This window comes from Oncorhynchus mykiss, chromosome 25 (genome assembly GCF_057628025.1).
Source record: "Oncorhynchus mykiss isolate SJ-2025 chromosome 25, ASM5762802v1, whole genome shotgun sequence".
NCBI lineage: Eukaryota > Metazoa > Chordata > Actinopteri > Salmoniformes > Salmonidae > Oncorhynchus > Oncorhynchus mykiss.
Window position 1 is genome coordinate 31,074,973 of NC_143046.1, and position 22,311 is coordinate 31,097,283.

Consider the following 22,311-nt stretch of genomic DNA (forward strand, 5'->3'; position numbering starts at 1 on the left):
ATTACTTCAATTAAAGGGACAAATTATGTGGTCGCTTGGGGTAATGCAAAAATCCCCTTTGGTTATCACATGTAGGCACATGTGTAGTTTATGAGACAGATCTTTGATTTAGTAGCTGTTCATTTGTTAGTAAATGTTGGGAGCTGTGACTCTTATTTATTCTACTGGAAGGCTGTCCTCTCCTCTGCTTACAGTAGAAAGGCCTTGGAGCGATCCACTGAGACGCAGTGAGCATAAGCACGACAAAAGACAGGAAAACAGTGACCATGTTTCGGGCGACTAACATGCATTTCCCCACGATCAACTGATCCTAATGTTATTCCACAGACAGCCAGCAGGGGGAACTCCAGACTCGCAGGTTTTTCTGCTATCATACACCCAAAACTCACTAACCCAACAATACAACTATTTCCACCACTGGGCTTACTGCAGTCACTACTTCCAACTTTACTGAACTACCATGAAGAATACTTTTAGACAGCTGAAGCAAGCATACTTTTTAAAAAGTATCCTTACTTATGGACGAGGGATTTGGCAGTGTGGTCATTGAGATTTCATACTTCTTGTTGGATGCACAGGGGGATTAGCTCAAATGGTAGAGCGCTCGCTTAGCATGCGAGAGGTAGCGGGATCGATGCCCGCATCCTCCAACTACTTAGTTTGGTTCAATCAGCACACATTGTTGTTGTAGCTCTGGATACTAACCCAACAATACAACTATTTCCACCACTGGGCTTACTCCTATAACTACTTCAACCTTTACTGAACTACCATGAAAAATTATTTTAGACAGCTGAAGCAAGCATACTTGTTAAAAAGTATCCTTTCTTATGGACGAGGAATTTGGCAGTGCGGTCATTGAGATTTCATACTTCTTGTTGGAGGCACAGGGGGATTGGCTCAAATGGTAGAGCGCTCGCTTAGCATGCGAGAGGTAGCGGGATCGATGCCCGCATCCTCCAACTTTTTAGTTTGGTTCAATCAGCACACATTGTTGTTGTATATCTGGATAACAATACAACTATTTCCACCACTGGGCTTACTCCTATCACTACTTCAACCTTTACTGAACTACCATGAAAAATACTTTTAGACAGCTGAAGCAAGCATACTTGTTAAAAAGTATCCTTTCTTATGGACGAGGGATTTGGCAGTGCGGTCATTGAGATTTCATACTTCTTGTTGGAGGCACAGGGGGATTAGCTCAAATGGTAGAGCGCTCGCTTAGCATGCGAGAGCTAGCGGGATCGATGCCCGCATCCTCCAACTATTTAGTTTGGTTCAATCAGCACACATTGTTGTTGTAGCTCTGGACTGATTTAACTAATCGAAGGATTAGTAAAGAAATTGAATCAAGCGTGCTTGTCTTGCTCTAAAATGTGAATGTGTGTTGCTGGGGCAACCTGAGGACTGCAGTTGGGAAACACCAGTGGAAATACGTAGAGTGTGGTGGCGAGTTGAAATATTGATTCAAAATAGACCAAACAGTAGACGACGCTATCGTGGCTGTTCATAATATATTAGGCTAAGTACTGTTTTATACTCTGCACTTTCAATTGTTGTGAGTTCATGACGTATTTCCCATGTAGTGTTTTAATAGGATAATTTAGGGACAGTTCAAAAATTACTGGGTGAGTGGGGGCTTGTAGCTCTCAAACTCTAGGGGTGTTTTTCCAAACATACTACCATGCTCCACACTCATGCTCCGATTGTATTCTCCACTCCGTTCTCTTGAGTACGTTTTTGTGTGGACGCGAGTGAGGAGAATGCATAAAGCAATACATTTAAGAAGCACTCGCACTCCCCCTACTGTATTACCTCACGCTTCACAGCCCCATTCACTGAACCTCCTTCCAGCCAGGACAATGGCAACAATAGACGAATCAAGATATACACAAAGCAAACGTTTGACGTCACAATTATCAGCTAGATATGTGAATCGTAACAATTTAGCTAGCCAGATAGCTAAACAGGACAAAAATGACCTAAAACGAATAATATGTAAGATAGATGTCAATTCTTCATGGTTACATTAGCTAGCTAACAATGCTTTGTTGCTATCTGGCTAGTTAACAGTACTAGTAGCTAGCCAGTCAGCCCTATTGACTAATTATGGGCTTGCGATCTAAGGTACTTAGGCAGGTAACGTTAAACATGCCGAACAATACCAAATTACTCATGAACCATTAAGAGGGATCCCCATTTAAGTGATTTATTAAAAGGTAAAACAAAAAGAGCAGGAGTCATACATATATTTCTATCTCTATATTTATACATATTGAAAATAATTGGTATGTAGCACAGTTCTCTAGCACATACAAGTGCAAGCTAAGTATCTGAAGTGAACTGCCTCAACTCCTCTCTAACTACAGACTCCATCACTCTCCATCTTATTATTATCATCTGAAGCTTTGGAAGCCATCGGCCAAGTATGTACCAGATCACCTTGAGTTTATTTGAGTTTTTAAAGCTACTTTGAGATTCTGTGTGTAATGAAAAGTGCTATATAGAATAAATCATAATTATTATTATTTATCCTACAGGGGAGGAGGAGCCCTTGTCATAATGGCTTTGCGATATGATGGACAGCCTTCTGTTTGCTACTAAACAGGTCCTAATATCTTAGTCTGTGTGCCAGTTCATTCTCTCTTTTGACTTTGTTGTGGCAAGCAGAAACACACTGGAATTGAGGAAATCCCACCAAACCACCGAATTATTACTTCAATTAAAGGGACAAATTATGTGGTCGCTTGGGGTAATGCAAAAATCCCCTTTGGTTATCACATGTAGGCACATGTGTAGTTTATGAGACAGATCTTTGATTTAGTAGCTGTTCATTTGTTAGTAAATGTTGGGAGCTGTGACTCTTATTTATTCTACTGGAAGGCTGTCCTCTCCTCTGCTTACAGTAGAAAGGCCTTGGAGCGATCCACTGAGACGCAGTGAGCATAAGCACGACAAAAGACAGGAAAACAGTGACCATGTTTCGGGCGACTAACATGCATTTCCCCACGATCAACTGATCCTAATGTTATTCCACAGACAGCCAGCAGGGGGAACTCCAGACTCGCAGGTTTTTCTGCTATCATACACCCAAAACTCACTAACCCAACAATACAACTATTTCCACCACTGGGCTTACTGCAGTCACTACTTCCACCTTTACTGAACTACCATGAAAAATACTTTTAGACAGCTGAAGCAAGCATACTTTTTAAAAAGTATCCTTTCTTATGGACGAGGAATTTGGCAGTGCGGTCATTGAGATTTCATACTTCTTGTTGGAGGCACAGGGGGATTGGCTCAAATGGTAGAGCTCTCGCTTAGCATGCGAGAGGTAGCGGGATCGATCCCCGCATCCTCCAACTATTTAGTTTGGTTCAATCAGCACACATTGTTGTTGTAGCTCTGGATACTAACCCAACAATACAACTATTTCCACCACTGGGCTTACTCCTATCACTACTGCAACCTTTACTGAACTACCATGAAAAATACTTTTAGACAGCTGAAGCAAGCATACTTGTTAAAAAGTATCCTTTCTTATGGATGAGGGATTTGACAGTGCGGTCATTGAGATTTCATACTTCTTGTTGGAGGCACAGGGGGATTAGCTCAAATGGTAGAGCGCTCGCTTAGCATGCGAGAGGTAGCGGGATCGATGCCCGCATCCTCCAACTATTTAGTTTGGTTCAATCAGCACACATTGTTGTTGTAGCTCTGGATACTAACCCAACAATACAACTATTTCCACCACTGGGCTTACTCCTATCACTACTTCAACCTTTACTGAACTACCATAAAAAATACTTTTAGACAGCTGAAGCAAGCATACTTGTTAAAAAGTATCCTGTCTTATGGACGAGGGATTTGGCAGTGCGGTCATTGAGATTTCATACTTCTTCTTGGAGGCACAGGGGGATTAGCTCAAATGGTAGAGCGCTCGCTTAGCATGCGAGAGGTAGCGGGATTGATGCCCGCATCCTCCAACTATTTAGTTTGGTTCAATCAGCACACATTGTTGTTGTAGCTCTGGATACTAACCCAACAACACAACTATTTCCACCACTGGGCTTACTCCTATCACTACTTCAACCTTTACTGAACTACCATGAAAAATACTTTTAGACAGCTGAAGCAAGCATACTTGTTAAAAAGTATCCTTTCTTATGGACGAGGGATTTGGCAGTGCGGTCATTGAGATTTCATACTTCTTGTTGGAGGCACAGGGGGATTAGCGCAAATGGTAGAGCGCTCGCTTAGCATGCGAGAGCTAGCGGGATCGATACCCGCATCCTCCAACTATTTAGTTTGGTTCAATCAGCACACATTGTTGTTGTAGCTCTGGACTGATTTAACTAATCGAAGGATTAGTAAACAAATTGAATCAAGCGTGCTTGTCTGGCTCTAAAATGTGAATGTGTGTTGCTGGGGCAACCTGAGGACTGCAGTTGGGAAACACCAGTGGAAATACGTAGAGTGTGGTGGCGAGTTGAAATATTGATTCAAAATAGACCAAACAGTAGACGACGCTATCGTGGCTGTTCATAATATATTAGGCTAAGTACTGTTTTATACTCTGCACTTTCAATTGTTGTGAGTTCATGACGTATTTCCCATGTAGTGTTTTAATAGGATAATTTAGGGACAGTTCAAAAATTACTGGGTGAGTGGGGGCTTGTAGCTCTCAAACTCTAGGGGTGTTTTTCCAAACATACTACCATGCTCCACACTCATGCTCCGATTGTATTCTCCACTCCGTTCTCTTGAGTACGTTTTTGTGTGGACGCGAGTGAGGAGAATGCATAAAGCAATACATTTAAGAAGCACTCGCACTCCCCCTACTGTATTACCTCACGCTTCACAGCCCCATTCACTGAACCTCCTTCCAGCCAGGACAATGGCAACAATAGACGAATCAAGATATACACAAAGCAAACGTTTGACGTCACAATTATCAGCTAGATATGTGAATCGTAACAATTTAGCTAGCCAGATAGCTAAACAGGACAAAAATGACCTAAAACGAATAATATGTAAGATAGATGTCAATTCTTCATGGTTACATTAGCTAGCTAACAATGCTTTGTTGCTATCTGGCTAGTTAACAGTACTAGTAGCTAGCCAGTCAGCCCTATTGACTAATTATGGGCTTGCGATCTAAGGTACTTAGGCAGGTAACGTTAAACATGCCGAACAATACCAAATTACTCATGAACCATTAAGAGGGATCCCCATTTAAGTGATTTATTAAAAGGTAAAACAAAAAGAGCAGGAGTCATACATATATTTCTATCTCTATATTTATACATATTGAAAATAATTGGTATGTAGCACAGTTCTCTAGCACATACAAGTGCAAGCTAAGTATCTGAAGTGAACTGCCTCAACTCCTCTCTAACTACAGACTCCATCACTCTCCATCTTATTATTATCATCTGAAGCTTTGGAAGCCATCGGCCAAGTATGTACCAGATCACCTTGAGTTTATTTGAGTTTTTAAAGCTACTTTGAGATTCTGTGTGTAATGAAAAGTGCTATATAGAATAAATCATAATTATTATTATTTATCCTACAGGGGAGGAGGAGCCCTTGTCATAATGGCTTTGCGATATGATGGACAGCCTTCTGTTTGCTACTAAACAGGTCCTAATATCTTAGTCTGTGTGCCAGTTCATTCTCTCTTTTGACTTTGTTGTGGCAAGCAGAAACACACTGGAATTTAGGAAATCCCACCAAACCACCGAATTATTACTTCAATTAAAGGGACAAATTATGTGGTCGCTTGGGGTAATGCAAAAATCCCCTTTGGTTATCACATGTAGGCACATGTGTAGTTTATGAGACAGATCTTTGATTTAGTAGCTGTTCATTTGTTAGTAAATGTTGGGAGCTGTGACTCTTATTTATTCTACTGGAAGGCTGTCCTCTCCTCTGCTTACAGTAGAAAGGCCTTGGAGCGATCCACTGAGACGCAGTGAGCATAAGCACGACAAAAGACAGGAAAACAGTGACCATGTTTCGGGCGACTAACATGCATTTCCCCACGATCAACTGATCCTAATGTTATTCCACAGACAGCCAGCAGGGGGAACTCCAGACTCGCAGGTTTTTCTGCTATCATACACCCAAAACTCACTAACCCAACAATACAACTATTTCCACCACTGGGCTTACTGCAGTCACTACTTCCACCTTTACTGAACTACCATGAAAAATACTTTTAGACAGCTGAAGCAAGCATACTTTTTAAAAAGTATCCTTTCTTATGGACGAGGAATTTGGCAGTGCGGTCATTGAGATTTCATACTTCTTGTTGGAGGCACAGGGGGATTGGCTCAAATGGTAGAGCTCTCGCTTAGCATGCGAGAGGTAGCGGGATCGATCCCCGCATCCTCCAACTATTTAGTTTGGTTCAATCAGCACACATTGTTGTTGTAGCTCTGGATACTAACCCAACAATACAACTATTTCCACCACTGGGCTTACTCCTATCACTACTGCAACCTTTACTGAACTACCATGAAAAATACTTTTAGACAGCTGAAGCAAGCATACTTGTTAAAAAGTATCCTTTCTTATGGATGAGGGATTTGACAGTGCGGTCATTGAGATTTCATACTTCTTCTTGTTGGAGGCACAGGGGGATTAGCTCAAATGGTAGAGCGCTCGCTTAGCATGCGAGAGGTAGCGGGATCGATGCCCGCATCCTCCAACTATTTAGTTTGGTTCAATCAGCACACATTGTTGTTGTAGCTCTGGATACTAACCCAACAATACAACTATTTCCACCACTGGGCTTACTCCTATCACTACTTCAACCTTTACTGAACTACCATAAAAAATACTTTTAGACAGCTGAAGCAAGCATACTTGTTAAAAAGTATCCTGTCTTATGGACGAGGGATTTGGCAGTGCGGTCATTGAGATTTCATACTTCTTCTTGGAGGCACAGGGGGATTAGCTCAAATGGTAGAGCGCTCGCTTAGCATGCGAGAGGTAGCGGGATTGATGCCCGCATCCTCCAACTATTTAGTTTGGTTCAATCAGCACACATTGTTGTTGTAGCTCTGGATACTAACCCAACAATACAACTATTTCCACCACTGGGCTTACTCCTATCACTACTTCAACCTTTACTGAACTACCATGAAAAATACTTTTAGACAGCTGAAGCAAGCATACTTGTTAAAAAGTATCCTTTCTTATGGACGAGGGATTTGGCAGTGCGGTCATTGAGATTTCATACTTCTTGTTGGAGGCACAGGGGGATTAGCGCAAATGGTAGAGCGCTCGCTTAGCATGCGAGAGCTAGCGGGATCGATACCCGCATCCTCCAACTATTTAGTTTGGTTCAATCAGCACACATTGTTGTTGTAGCTCTGGACTGATTTAACTAATCGAAGGATTAGTAAACAAATTGAATCAAGCGTGCTTGTCTGGCTCTAAAATGTGAATGTGTGTTGCTGGGGCAACCTGAGGACTGCAGTTGGGAAACACCAGTGGAAATACGTAGAGTGTGGTGGCGAGTTGAAATATTGATTCAAAATAGACCAAACAGTAGACGACGCTATCGTGGCTGTTCATAATATATTAGGCTAAGTACTGTTTTATACTCTGCACTTTCAATTGTTGTGAGTTCATGACGTATTTCCCATGTAGTGTTTTAATAGGATAATTTAGGGACAGTTCAAAAATTACTGGGTGAGTGGGGGCTTGTAGCTCTCAAACTCTAGGGGTGTTTTTCCAAACATACTACCATGCTCCACACTCATGCTCCGATTGTATTCTCCACTCCGTTCTCTTGAGTACGTTTTTGTGTGGACGCGAGTGAGGAGAATGCATAAAGCAATACATTTAAGAAGCACTCGCACTCCCCCTACTGTATTACCTCACGCTTCACAGCCCCATTCACTGAACCTCCTTCCAGCCAGGACAATGGCAACAATAGACGAATCAAGATATACACAAAGCAAACGTTTGACGTCACAATTATCAGCTAGATATGTGAATCGTAACAATTTAGCTAGCCAGATAGCTAAACAGGACAAAAATGACCTAAAACGAATAATATGTAAGATAGATGTCAATTCTTCATGGTTACATTAGCTAGCTAACAATGCTTTGTTGCTATCTGGCTAGTTAACAGTACTAGTAGCTAGCCAGTCAGCCCTATTGACTAATTATGGGCTTGCGATCTAAGGTACTTAGGCAGGTAACGTTAAACATGCCGAACAATACCAAATTACTCATGAACCATTAAGAGGGATCCCCATTTAAGTGATTTATTAAAAGGTAAAACAAAAAGAGCAGGAGTCATACATATATTTCTATCTCTATATTTATACATATTGAAAATAATTGGTATGTAGCACAGTTCTCTAGCACATACAAGTGCAAGCTAAGTATCTGAAGTGAACTGCCTCAACTCCTCTCTAACTACAGACTCCATCACTCTCCATCTTATTATTATCATCTGAAGCTTTGGAAGCCATCGGCCAAGTATGTACCAGATCACCTTGAGTTTATTTGAGTTTTTAAAGCTACTTTGAGATTCTGTGTGTAATGAAAAGTGCTATATAGAATAAATCATAATTATTATTATTTATCCTACAGGGGAGGAGGAGCCCTTGTCATAATGGCTTTGCGATATGATGGACAGCCTTCTGTTTGCTACTAAACAGGTCCTAATATCTTAGTCTGTGTGCCAGTTCATTCTCTCTTTTGACTTTGTTGTGGCAAGCAGAAACACACTGGAATTTAGGAAATCCCACCAAACCACCGAATTATTACTTCAATTAAAGGGACAAATTATGTGGTCGCTTGGGGTAATGCAAAAATCCCCTTTGGTTATCACATGTAGGCACATGTGTAGTTTATGAGACAGATCTTTGATTTAGTAGCTGTTCATTTGTTAGTAAATGTTGGGAGCTGTGACTCTTATTTATTCTACTGGAAGGCTGTCCTCTCCTCTGCTTACAGTAGAAAGGCCTTGGAGCGATCCACTGAGACGCAGTGAGCATAAGCACGACAAAAGACAGGAAAACAGTGACCATGTTTCGGGCGACTAACATGCATTTCCCCACGATCAACTGATCCTAATGTTATTCCACAGACAGCCAGCAGGGGGAACTCCAGACTCGCAGGTTTTTCTGCTATCATACACCCAAAACTCACTAACCCAACAATACAACTATTTCCACCACTGGGCTTACTGCAGTCACTACTTCCACCTTTACTGAACTACCATGAAGAATACTTTTAGACAGCTGAAGCAAGCATACTTTTTAAAAAGTATCCTTACTTATGGACGAGGGATTTGGCAGTGTGGTCATTGAGATTTCATACTTCTTGTTGGAGGCACAGGGGGATTGGCTCAAATGGTAGAGCGCTTGCTTAGCATGCGAGAGGTAGCGGGATCGATGCCCGCATCCTCCAACTATTTAGTTTGGTTCAATCAGCACACATTGTTGTTGTAGCTCTGGATACTAACCCAACAATACAACTATTTCCACCACTGGGCTTACTCCTATCACTACTGCAACCTTTACTGAACTACCATGAAAAATACTTTTAGACAGCTGAAGCAAGCATACTTGTTAAAAAGTATCCTTTCTTATGGATGAGGGATTTGGCAGTGCGGTCATTGAGATTTCATACTTCTTGTTGGAGGCACAGGGGGATTAGCTCAAATGGTAGAGCGCTCGCTTAGCATGCGAGAGGTAGCGGGCTCGATGCCCGCATCCTCCAACTATTTAGTTTGGTTCAATCAGCACACATTGTTGTTGTAGCTCTGGATACTAACCCAACAATACAACTATTTCCACCACTGGGCTTACTCCTATCACTACTTCAACCTTTACTGAACTACCATGAAAAATACTTTTAGACAGCTGAAGCAAGCATACTTGTTAAAAAGTATCCTGTCTTATGGACGAGGGATTTGGCAGTGCGGTCATTGAGATTTCATACTTCTTCTTGGAGGCACAGGGGGATTAGCTCAAATGGTAGAGCGCTCGCTTAGCATGCGAGAGGTAGCGGGATTGATGCCCGCATCCTCCAACTATTTAGTTTGGTTCAATCAGCACACATTGTTGTTGTAGCTCTGGATACTAACCCAACAATACAACTATTTCCACCACTGGGCTTACTCCTATCACTACTTCAACCTTTACTGAACTACCATGAAAAATACTTTTAGACAGCTGAAGCAAGCATACTTGTTAAAAAGTATCCTTTCTTATGGACGAGGGATTTGGCAGTGCGGTCATTGAGATTTCATACTTCTTGTTGGAGGCACAGGGGGATTAGCTCAAATGGTAGAGCGCTCGCTTAGCATGCGAGAGCTAGCGGGATCGATACCCGCATCCTCCAACTATTTAGTTTGGTTCAATCAGCACACATTGTTGTTGTAGCTCTGGACTGATTTAACTAATCGAAGGATTAGTAAACAAATTGAATCAAGCGTGCTTGTCTGGCTCTAAAATGTGAATGTGTGTTGCTGGGGCAACCTGAGGACTGCAGTTGGGAAACACCAGTGGAAATACGTAGAGTGTGGTGGCGAGTTGAAATATTGATTCAAAATAGACCAAACAGTAGATGACGCTATCGTGGCTGTTCATAATATATTAGGCTAAGTACTGTTTTATACTCTGCACTTTCAATTGTTGTGAGTTCATGACGTATTTCCCATGTAGTGTTTTAATAGGATAATTTAGGGACAGTTCAAAAATTACTGGGTGAGTGGGGGCTTGTAGCTCTCAAACTCTAGGGGTGTTTTTCCAAACATACTACCATGCTCCACACTCATGCTCCGATTGTATTCTCCACTCCGTTCTCTTGAGTACGTTTTTGTGTGGACGCGAGTGAGGAGAATGCATAAAGCAATACATTTAAGAAGCACTCGCACTCCCCCTACTGTATTACCTCACGCTTCACAGCCCCATTCACTGAACCTCCTTCCAGCCAGGACAATGGCAACAATAGACGAATCAAGATATACACAAAGCAAACGTTTGACGTCACAATTATCAGCTAGATATGTGAATCGTAACAATTTAGCTAGCCAGATAGCTAAACAGGACAAAAATGACCTAAAACGAATAATATGTAAGATAGATGTCAATTCTTCATGGTTACATTAGCTAGCTAACAATGCTTTGTTGCTATCTGGCTAGTTAACAGTACTAGTAGCTAGCCAGTCAGCCCTATTGACTAATTATGGGCTTGCGATCTAAGGTACTTAGGCAGGTAACGTTAAACATGCCGAACAATACCAAATTACTCATGAACCATTAAGAGGGATCCCCATTTAAGTGATTTATTAAAAGGTAAAACAAAAAGAGCAGGAGTCATACATATATTTCTATCTCTATATTTATACATATTGAAAATAATTGGTATGTAGCACAGTTCTCTAGCACATACAAGTGCAAGCTAAGTATCTGAAGTGAACTGCCTCAACTCCTCTCTAACTACAGACTCCATCACTCTCCATCTTATTATTATCATCTGAAGCTTTGGAAGCCATCGGCCAAGTATGTACCAGATCACCTTGAGTTTATTTGAGTTTTTAAAGCTACTTTGAGATTCTGTGTGTAATGAAAAGTGCTATATAGAATAAATCATAATTATTATTATTTATCCTACAGGGGAGGAGGAGGCCTTGTCATAATGGCTTTGCGATATGATGGACAGCCTTCTGTTTGCTACTAAACAGGTCCTAATATCTTAGTCTGTGTGCCAGTTCATTCTCTCTTTTGACTTTGTTGTGGCAAGCAGAAACACACTGGAATTTAGGAAATCCCACCAAACCACCGAATTATTACTTCAATTAAAGGGACAAATTATGTGGTCGCTTGGGGTAATGCAAAAATCCCCTTTGGTTATCACATGTAGGCACATGTGTAGTTTATGAGACAGATCTTTGATTTAGTAGCTGTTCATTTGTTAGTAAATGTTGGGAGCTGTGACTCTTATTTATTCTACTGGAAGGCTGTCCTCTCCTCTGCTTACAGTAGAAAGGCCTTGGAGCGATCCACTGAGACGCAGTGAGCATAAGCACGACAAAAGACAGGAAAACAGTGACCATGTTTCGGGCGACTAACATGCATTTCCCCACGATCAACTGATCCTAATGTTATTCCACAGACAGCCAGCAGGGGGAACTCCAGACTCGCAGGTTTTTCTGCTATCATACACCCAAAACTCACTAACCCAACAATACAACTATTTCCACCACTGGGCTTACTGCAGTCACTACTTCCACCTTTACTGAACTACCATGAAAAATACTTTTAGACAGCTGAAGCAAGCATACTTTTTAAAAAGTATCCTTACTTATGGACGAGGGATTTGGCAGTGTGGTCATTGAGATTTCATCATTCTTGTTGGATGCACAGGGGAATTAGCTCAAATTGTAGAGCGCTCGCTTAGCATGTGACAGGTAGCGGGATCGATGCCCGCATCCTCCAACTATTTAGTTTGGTTCAATCAGCACACATTGTTGTTGTAGCTCTGGATACTAACCCAACAATACAACTATTTCCACCACTGGGCTTACTCCTATCACTACTTCAACCTTTACTGAACTACCATGAAAAATACTTTTAGACAGCTGAAGCAAGCATACTTGTTAAAAAGTATCCTTTCTTATGGACGAGGGATTTGGCAGTGCGGTCATTGAGATTTCATACTTCTTGTTGGAGGCACAGGGGGATTAGCTCAAATGGTAGAGTGCTTGCTTAGCATGCGAGAGGTAGCGGGATCGATCCCCGCATCCTCCAACTATTTAGTTTGGTTCAATCAGCACACATTGTTGTTGTAGCTCTGGACTGATTTAACTAATCGAAGGATTAGTAAACAAATTGAATCAAGCGTGCTTGTCTGGCTCTAAAATGTGAATGTGTGTTGCTGGGGCAACCTGAGGACTGCAGTTGGGAAACACCAGTGGAAGGTAGAGTGTGGTGGCGAGTTGAAATATTGATTCAAAATAGACCAAACAGTAGACGACGCTATCGTGGCTGTTCATAATATATTAGGCTAAGTACTGTTTTATACTCTGCACTTTCAATTGTTGTGAGTTCATGACGTATTTCCCATGTAGTGTTTTAATGGGATAATTTAGGGACAGTTCAAAAATTACTGGGTGAGTGGGGGCTTGTAGCTCTCAAACTCTAGGGGTGTTTTTCCAAACATACTACCATGCTCCACACTCATGCTCCGATTGTATTCTCCACTCCGTTCTCTTGAGTACGTTTTTGTGTGGACGCGAGTGAGGAGAATGCATAAAGCAATACATTTAAGAAGCACTCGCACTCCCCCTACTGTATTACCTCACGCTTCACAGCTCCTTCCAGCCAGGACAATGGCAACAATAGACGAATCAAGATATACACAAAGCAAACGTTTGACGTCACAATTATCAGCTAGATATGTGAATCGTAACAATTTAGCTAGCCAGATAGCTAAACAGGACAAAAATGACCTAAAACGAATAATATGTAAGATAGATGTCAATTCTTCATGGTTACATTAGCTAGCTAACAATGCTTTGTTGCTATCTGGCTAGTTAACAGTACTAGTAGCTAGCCAGTCAGCCCTATTGACTAATTATGGGCTTGCGATCTAAGGTACTTAGGCAGGTAACGTTAAACATGCCGAACAATACCAAATTACTCATGAACCATTAAGAGGGATCCCCATTTAAGTGATTTATTAAAAGGTAAAACAAAAAGAGCAGGAGTCATACATATATTTCTATCTCTATATTTATACATATTGAAAATAATTGGTATGTAGCACAGTTCTCTAGCACATACAAGTGCAAGCTAAGTATCTGAAGTGAACTGCCTCAACTCCTCTCTAACTACAGACTCCATCACTCTCCATCTTATTATTATCATCTGAAGCTTTGGAAGCCATCGGCCAAGTATGTACCAGATCACCTTGAGTTTATTTGAGTTTTTAAAGCTACTTTGAGATTCTGTGTGTAATGAAAAGTGCTATATAGAATAAATCATAATTATTATTATTTATCCTACAGGGGAGGAGGAGCCCTTGTCATAATGGCTTTGCGATATGATGGACAGCCTTCTGTTTGCTACTAAACAGGTCCTAATATCTTAGTCTGTGTGCCAGTTCATTCTCTCTTTTGACTTTGTTGTGGCAAGCAGAAACACACTGGAATTTAGGAAATCCCACCAAACCACCGAATTATTACTTCAATTAAAGGGACAAATTATGTGGTCGCTTGGGGTAATGCAAAAATCCCCTTTGGTTATCACATGTAGGCACATGTGTAGTTTATGAGACAGATCTTTGATTTAGTAGCTGTTCATTTGTTAGTAAATGTTGGGAGCTGTGACTCTTATTTATTCTACTGGAAGGCTGTCCTCTCCTCTGCTTACAGTAGAAAGGCCTTGGAGCGATCCACTGAGACGCAGTGAGCATAAGCACGACAAAAGACAGGAAAACAGTGACCATGTTTCGGGCGACTAACATGCATTTCCCCACGATCAACTGATCCTAATGTTATTCCACAGACAGCCAGCAGGGGGAACTCCAGACTCGCAGGTTTTTCTGCTATCATACACCCAAAACTCACTAACCCAACAATACAACTATTTCCACCACTGGGCTTACTGCAGTCACTACTTCCACCTTTACTGAACTACCATGAAGAATACTTTTAGACAGCTGAAGCAAGCATACTTTTTAAAAAGTATCCTTACTTATGGACGAGGGATTTGGCAGTGTGGTCATTGAGATTTCATACTTCTTGTTGGAGGCACAGGGGGATTGGCTCAAATGGTAGAGCGCTCGCTTAGCATGCGAGAGGTAGCGGGATCGATGCCCGCATCCTCCAACTATTTAGTTTGGTTCAATCAGCACACATTGTTGTTGTAGCTCTGGATACTAACCCAACAATACAACTATTTCCACCACTGGGCTTACTCCTATCACTACTGCAACCTTTACTGAACTACCATGAAAAATACTTTTAGACAGCTGAAGCAAGCATACTTGTTAAAAAGTATCCTTTCTTATGGATGAGGGATTTGGCAGTGCGGTCATTGAGATTTCATACTTCTTGTTGGAGGCACAGGGCGATTAGCTCAAATGGTAGAGCGCTCGCTTAGCATGCGAGAGGTAGCGGGATCGATGCCCGCATCCTCCAACTATTTAGTTTGGTTCAATCAGCACACATTGTTGTTGTAGCTCTGGATACTAACCCAACAATAAAACTATTTCCACCACTGGGCTTACTCCTATCACTACTGCAACCTTTACTGAACTACCATGAAAAATACTTTTAGACAGCTGAAGCAAGCATACTTGTTAAAAAGTATCCTTTCTTATGGATGAGGGATTTGGCAGTGCGGTCATTGAGATTTCATACTTCTTGTTGGAGGCACAGGGGGATTAGCTCAAATGGTAGAGCGCTCGCTTAGCATGCGAGAGGTAGCGGGATCGATGCCCGCATCCTCCAACTATTTAGTTTGGTTCAATCAGCACACATTGTTGTTGTAGCTCTGGATACTAACCCAACAATACAACTATTTCCACCACTGGGCTTACTCCTATCACTACTTCAACCTTTACTGAACTACCATGAAAAATACTTTTAGACAGCTGAAGCAAGCATACTTGTTAAAAAGTATCCTGTCTTATGGACGAGGGATTTGGCAGTGCGGTCATTGAGATTTCATACTTCTTCTTGGAGGCACAGGGGGATTAGCTCAAATGGTAGAGCGCTCGCTTAGCATGCGAGAGGTAGCGGGATTGATGCCCGCATCCTCCAACTATTTAGTTTGGTTCAATCAGCACACATTGTTGTTGTAGCTCTGGATACTAACCCAACAATACAACTATTTCCACCACTGGGCTTACTCCTATCACTACTTCAACCTTTACTGAACTACCATGAAAAATACTTTTAGACAGCTGAAGCAAGCATACTTGTTAAAAAGTATCCTTTCTTATGGACGAGGGATTTGGCAGTGCGGTCATTGAGATTTCATACTTCTTGTTGGAGGCACAGGGGGATTAGCTCAAATGGTAGAGCGCTCGCTTAGCATGCGAGAGCTAGCGGGATCGATACCCGCATCCTCCAACTATTTAGTTTGGTTCAATCAGCACACATTGTTGTTGTAGCTCTGGACTGATTTAACTAATCGAAGGATTAGTAAACAAATTGAATCAAGCGTGCTTGTCTGGCTCTAAAATGTGAATGTGTGTTGCTGGGGCAACCTGAGGACTGCAGTTGGGAAACACCAGTGGAAGGTAGAGTGTGGTGGCGAGTTGAAATATTGATTCAAAATAGACCAAACAGTAGACGACGCTATCGTGGCTGTTCATAATATATTAGGCTAAGTACTGTTTTATACTCTGCACTTTCAATTGTTGTGAGTTCATGACGTATTTCCCATGTAGTGTTTTAATGGGATAATTTAGGGACAGTTCAAAAATTACTGGGTGAGTGGGGGCTTGTAGCTCTCAAACTCTAGGGGTGTTTTTCCAAACATACTACCATGCTCCACACTCATGCTCCGATTGTATTCTCCACTCCGTTCTCTTGAGTACGTTTTTGTGTGGACGCGAGTGAGGAGAATGCATAAAGCAATACATTTAAGAAGCACTCGCACTCCCCCTACTGTATTACCTCACGCTTCACAGCTCCTTCCAGCCAGGACAATGGCAACAATAGACGAATCAAGATATACACAAAGCAAACGTTTGACGTCACAATTATCAGCTAGATATGTGAATCGTAACAATTTAGCTAGCCAGATAGCTAAACAGGACAAAAATGACCTAAAACGAATAATATGTAAGATAGATGTCAATTCTTCATGGTTACATTAGCTAGCTAACAATGCTTTGTTGCTATCTGGCTAGTTAACAGTACTAGTAGCTAGCCAGTCAGCCCTATTGACTAATTATGGGCTTGCGATCTAAGGTACTTAGGCAGGTAACGTTAAACATGCCGAACAATACCAAATTACTCATGAACCATTAAGAGGGATCCCCATTTAAGTGATTTATTAAAAGGTAAAACAAAAAGAGCAGGAGTCATACATATATTTCTATCTCTATATTTATACATATTGAAAATAATTGGTATGTAGCACAGTTCTCTAGCACATACAAGTGCAAGCTAAGTATCTGAAGTGAACTGCCTCAACTCCTCTCTAACTACAGACTCCATCACTCTCCATCTTATTATTATCATCTGAAGCTTTGGAAGCCATCGGCCAAGTATGTACCAGATCACCTTGAGTTTATTTGAGTTTTTAAAGCTACTTTGAGATTCTGTGTGTAATGAAAAGTGCTATATAGAATAAATCATAATTATTATTATTTATCCTACAGGGGAGGAGGAGCCCTTGTCATAATGGCTTTGCGATATGATGGACAGCCTTCTGTTTGCTACTAAACAGGTCCTAATATCTTAGTCTGTGTGCCAGTTCATTCTCTCTTTTGACTTTGTTGTGGCAAGCAGAAACACACTGGAATTTAGGAAATCCCACCAAACCACCGAATTATTACTTCAATTAAAGGGACAAATTATGTGGTCGCTTGGGGTAATGCAAAAATCCCCTTTGGTTATCACATGTAGGCACATGTGTAGTTTATGAGACAGATCTTTGATTTAGTAGCTGTTCATTTGTTAGTAAATGTTGGGAGCTGTGACTCTTATTTATTCTACTGGAAGGCTGTCCTCTCCTCTGCTTACAGTAGAAAGGCCTTGGAGCGATCCACTGAGACGCAGTGAGCATAAGCACGACAAAAGACAGGAAAACAGTGACCATGTTTCGGGCGACTAACATGCATTTCCCCACGATCAACTGATCCTAATGTTATTCCACAGACAGCCAGCAGGGGGAACTCCAGACTCGCAGGTTTTTCTGCTATCATACACCCAAAACTCACTAACCCAACAATACAACTATTTCCACCACTGGGCTTACTGCAGTCACTACTTCCACCTTTACTGAACTACCATGAAGAATACTTTTAGACAGCTGAAGCAAGCATACTTTTTAAAAAGTATCCTTACTTATGGACGAGGGATTTGGCAGTGTGGTCATTGAGATTTCATACTTCTTGTTGGAGGCACAGGGGGATTGGCTCAAATGGTAGAGCGCTTGCTTAGCATGCGAGAGGTAGCGGGATCGATGCCCGCATCCTCCAACTATTTAGTTTGGTTCAATCAGCACACATTGTTGTTGTAGCTCTGGATACTAACCCAACAATACAACTATTTCCACCACTGGGCTTACTCCTATCACTACTGCAACCTTTACTGAACTACCATGAAAAATACTTTTAGACAGCTGAAGCAAGCATACTTGTTAAAAAGTATCCTTTCTTATGGATGAGGGATTTGGCAGTGCGGTCATTGAGATTTCATACTTCTTGTTGGAGGCACAGGGGGATTAGCTCAAATGGTAGAGCGCTCGCTTAGCATGCGAGAGGTAGCGGGCTCGATGCCCGCATCCTCCAACTATTTAGTTTGGTTCAATCAGCACACATTGTTGTTGTAGCTCTGGATACTAACCCAACAATACAACTATTTCCACCACTGGGCTTACTCCTATCACTACTTCAACCTTTACTGAACTACCATGAAAAATACTTTTAGACAGCTGAAGCAAGCATACTTGTTAAAAAGTATCCTGTCTTATGGACGAGGGATTTGGCAGTGCGGTCATTGAGATTTCATACTTCTTCTTGGAGGCACAGGGGGATTAGCTCAAATGGTAGAGCGCTCGCTTAGCATGCGAGAGGTAGCGGGATTGATGCCCGCATCCTCCAACTATTTAGTTTGGTTCAATCAGCACACATTGTTGTTGTAGCTCTGGATACTAACCCAACAATACAACTATTTCCACCACTGGGCTTACTCCTATCACTACTTCAACCTTTACTGAACTACCATGAAAAATACTTTTAGACAGCTGAAGCAAGCATACTTGTTAAAAAGTATCCTTTCTTATGGACGAGGGATTTGGCAGTGCGGTCATTGAGATTTCATACTTCTTGTTGGAGGCACAGGGGGATTAGCTCAAATGGTAGAGCGCTCGCTTAGCATGCGAGAGCTAGCGGGATCGATACCCGCATCCTCCAACTATTTAGTTTGGTTCAATCAGCACACATTGTTGTTGTAGCTCTGGACTGATTTAACTAATCGAAGGATTAGTAAACAAATTGAATCAAGCGTGCTTGTCTGGCTCTAAAATGTGAATGTGTGTTGCTGGGGCAACCTGAGGACTGCAGTTGGGAAACACCAGTGGAAATACGTAGAGTGTGGTGGCGAGTTGAAATATTGATTCAAAATAGACCAAACAGTAGATGACGCTATCGTGGCTGTTCATAATATATTAGGCTAAGTACTGTTTTATACTCTGCACTTTCAATTGTTGTGAGTTCATGACGTATTTCCCATGTAGTGTTTTAATAGGATAATTTAGGGACAGTTCAAAAATTACTGGGTGAGTGGGGGCTTGTAGCTCTCAAACTCTAGGGGTGTTTTTCCAAACATACTACCATGCTCCACACTCATGCTCCGATTGTATTCTCCACTCCGTTCTCTTGAGTACGTTTTTGTGTGGACGCGAGTGAGGAGAATGCATAAAGCAATACATTTAAGAAGCACTCGCACTCCCCCTACTGTATTACCTCACGCTTCACAGCCCCATTCACTGAACCTCCTTCCAGCCAGGACAATGGCAACAATAGACGAATCAAGATATACACAAAGCAAACGTTTGACGTCACAATTATCAGCTAGATATGTGAATCGTAACAATTTAGCTAGCCAGATAGCTAAACAGGACAAAAATGACCTAAAACGAATAATATGTAAGATAGATGTCAATTCTTCATGGTTACATTAGCTAGCTAACAATGCTTTGTTGCTATCTGGCTAGTTAACAGTACTAGTAGCTAGCCAGTCAGCCCTATTGACTAATTATGGGCTTGCGATCTAAGGTACTTAGGCAGGTAACGTTAAACATGCCGAACAATACCAAATTACTCATGAACCATTAAGAGGGATCCCCATTTAAGTGATTTATTAAAAGGTAAAACAAAAAGAGCAGGAGTCATACATATATTTCTATCTCTATATTTATACATATTGAAAATAATTGGTATGTAGCACAGTTCTCTAGCACATACAAGTGCAAGCTAAGTATCTGAAGTGAACTGCCTCAACTCCTCTCTAACTACAGACTCCATCACTCTCCATCTTATTATTATCATCTGAAGCTTTGGAAGCCATCGGCCAAGTATGTACCAGATCACCTTGAGTTTATTTGAGTTTTTAAAGCTACTTTGAGATTCTGTGTGTAATGAAAAGTGCTATATAGAATAAATCATAATTATTATTATTTATCCTACAGGGGAGGAGGAGGCCTTGTCATAATGGCTTTGCGATATGATGGACAGCCTTCTGTTTGCTACTAAACAGGTCCTAATATCTTAGTCTGTGTGCCAGTTCATTCTCTCTTTTGACTTTGTTGTGGCAAGCAGAAACACACTGGAATTTAGGAAATCCCACCAAACCACCGAATTATTACTTCAATTAAAGGGACAAATTATGTGGTCGCTTGGGGTAATGCAAAAATCCCCTTTGGTTATCACATGTAGGCACATGTGTAGTTTATGAGACAGATCTTTGATTTAGTAGCTGTTCATTTGTTAGTAAATGTTGGGAGCTGTGACTCTTATTTATTCTACTGGAAGGCTGTCCTCTCCTCTGCTTACAGTAGAAAGGCCTTGGAGCGATCCACTGAGACGCAGTGAGCATAAGCACGACAAAAGACAGGAAAACAGTGACCATGTTTCGGGCGACTAACATGCATTTCCCCACGATCAACTGATCCTAATGTTATTCCACAGACAGCCAGCAGGGGGAACTCCAGACTCGCAGGTTTTTCTGCTATCATACACCCAAAACTCACTAACCCAACAATACAACTATTTCCACCACTGGGCTTACTGCAGTCACTACTTCCACCTTTACTGAACTACCATGAAAAATACTTTTAGACAGCTGAAGCAAGCATACTTTTTAAAAAGTATCCTTACTTATGGACGAGGGATTTGGCAGTGTGGTCATTGAGATTTCATCATTCTTGTTGGATGCACAGGGGAATTAGCTCAAATTGTAGAGCGCTCGCTTAGCATGTGACAGGTAGCGGGATCGATGCCCGCATCCTCCAACTATTTAGTTTGGTTCAATCAGCACACATTGTTGTTGTAGCTCTGGATACTAACCCAACAATACAACTATTTCCACCACTGGGCTTACTCCTATCACTACTTCAACCTTTACTGAACTACCATGAAAAATACTTTTAGACAGCTGAAGCAAGCATACTTGTTAAAAAGTATCCTTTCTTATGGACGAGGGATTTGGCAGTGCGGTCATTGAGATTTCATACTTCTTGTTGGAGGCACAGGGGGATTAGCTCAAATGGTAGAGTGCTTGCTTAGCATGCGAGAGGTAGCGGGATCGATCCCCGCATCCTCCAACTATTTAGTTTGGTTCAATCAGCACACATTGTTGTTGTAGCTCTGGACTGATTTAACTAATCGAAGGATTAGTAAACAAATTGAATCAAGCGTGCTTGTCTGGCTCTAAAATGTGAATGTGTGTTGCTGGGGCAACCTGAGGACTGCAGTTGGGAAACACCAGTGGAAGGTAGAGTGTGGTGGCGAGTTGAAATATTGATTCAAAATAGACCAAACAGTAGACGACGCTATCGTGGCTGTTCATAATATATTAGGCTAAGTACTGTTTTATACTCTGCACTTTCAATTGTTGTGAGTTCATGACGTATTTCCCATGTAGTGTTTTAATGGGATAATTTAGGGACAGTTCAAAAATTACTGGGTGAGTGGGGGCTTGTAGCTCTCAAACTCTAGGGGTGTTTTTCCAAACATACTACCATGCTCCACACTCATGCTCCGATTGTATTCTCCACTCCGTTCTCTTGAGTACGTTTTTGTGTGGACGCGAGTGAGGAGAATGCATAAAGCAATACATTTAAGAAGCACTCGCACTCCCCCTACTGTATTACCTCACGCTTCACAGCTCCTTCCAGCCAGGACAATGGCAACAATAGACGAATCAAGATATACACAAAGCAAACGTTTGACGTCACAATTATCAGCTAGATATGTGAATCGTAACAATTTAGCTAGCCAGATAGCTAAACAGGACAAAAATGACCTAAAACGAATAATATGTAAGATAGATGTCAATTCTTCATGGTTACATTAGCTAGCTAACAATGCTTT

General features: G+C 41.5%; 12 non-coding genes across 12 annotated transcripts; all 12 read left to right on the forward strand.

Moving 5' to 3' along the window:
- Positions 1 to 577: 577 nt before the first annotated feature.
- On the forward strand, positions 578 to 650 carry trnaa-agc (transfer RNA alanine (anticodon AGC)). Its single transcript has one exon. It is a non-coding gene; the product is annotated as a tRNA-Ala (tRNA).
- Positions 651 to 889: 239 nt separating this feature from the next.
- trnaa-agc (transfer RNA alanine (anticodon AGC)) lies at positions 890 to 962 on the forward strand. The gene has a single exon. It is a non-coding gene; the product is annotated as a tRNA-Ala (tRNA).
- Positions 963 to 3,292: 2,330 nt separating this feature from the next.
- trnaa-agc (transfer RNA alanine (anticodon AGC)) lies at positions 3,293 to 3,365 on the forward strand. The gene has a single exon. It is a non-coding gene; the product is annotated as a tRNA-Ala (tRNA).
- Positions 3,366 to 3,604: 239 nt separating this feature from the next.
- trnaa-agc (transfer RNA alanine (anticodon AGC)) lies at positions 3,605 to 3,677 on the forward strand. Its single transcript has one exon. It is a non-coding gene; the product is annotated as a tRNA-Ala (tRNA).
- Positions 3,678 to 6,327: 2,650 nt separating this feature from the next.
- On the forward strand, positions 6,328 to 6,400 carry trnaa-agc (transfer RNA alanine (anticodon AGC)). The gene has a single exon. It is a non-coding gene; the product is annotated as a tRNA-Ala (tRNA).
- Positions 6,401 to 6,642: 242 nt separating this feature from the next.
- Positions 6,643 to 6,715, forward strand: trnaa-agc (transfer RNA alanine (anticodon AGC)). The gene has a single exon. It is a non-coding gene; the product is annotated as a tRNA-Ala (tRNA).
- A 2,962-nt stretch (positions 6,716 to 9,677) lies between these two features.
- Positions 9,678 to 9,750, forward strand: trnaa-agc (transfer RNA alanine (anticodon AGC)). The gene has a single exon. It is a non-coding gene; the product is annotated as a tRNA-Ala (tRNA).
- Positions 9,751 to 12,712: 2,962 nt separating this feature from the next.
- On the forward strand, positions 12,713 to 12,785 carry trnaa-agc (transfer RNA alanine (anticodon AGC)). Its single transcript has one exon. It is a non-coding gene; the product is annotated as a tRNA-Ala (tRNA).
- A 2,008-nt stretch (positions 12,786 to 14,793) lies between these two features.
- trnaa-agc (transfer RNA alanine (anticodon AGC)) lies at positions 14,794 to 14,866 on the forward strand. The gene has a single exon. It is a non-coding gene; the product is annotated as a tRNA-Ala (tRNA).
- Positions 14,867 to 15,417: 551 nt separating this feature from the next.
- On the forward strand, positions 15,418 to 15,490 carry trnaa-agc (transfer RNA alanine (anticodon AGC)). Its single transcript has one exon. It is a non-coding gene; the product is annotated as a tRNA-Ala (tRNA).
- A 2,944-nt stretch (positions 15,491 to 18,434) lies between these two features.
- On the forward strand, positions 18,435 to 18,507 carry trnaa-agc (transfer RNA alanine (anticodon AGC)). The gene has a single exon. It is a non-coding gene; the product is annotated as a tRNA-Ala (tRNA).
- A 2,962-nt stretch (positions 18,508 to 21,469) lies between these two features.
- On the forward strand, positions 21,470 to 21,542 carry trnaa-agc (transfer RNA alanine (anticodon AGC)). The gene has a single exon. It is a non-coding gene; the product is annotated as a tRNA-Ala (tRNA).
- Positions 21,543 to 22,311: the final 769 nt, after the last annotated feature.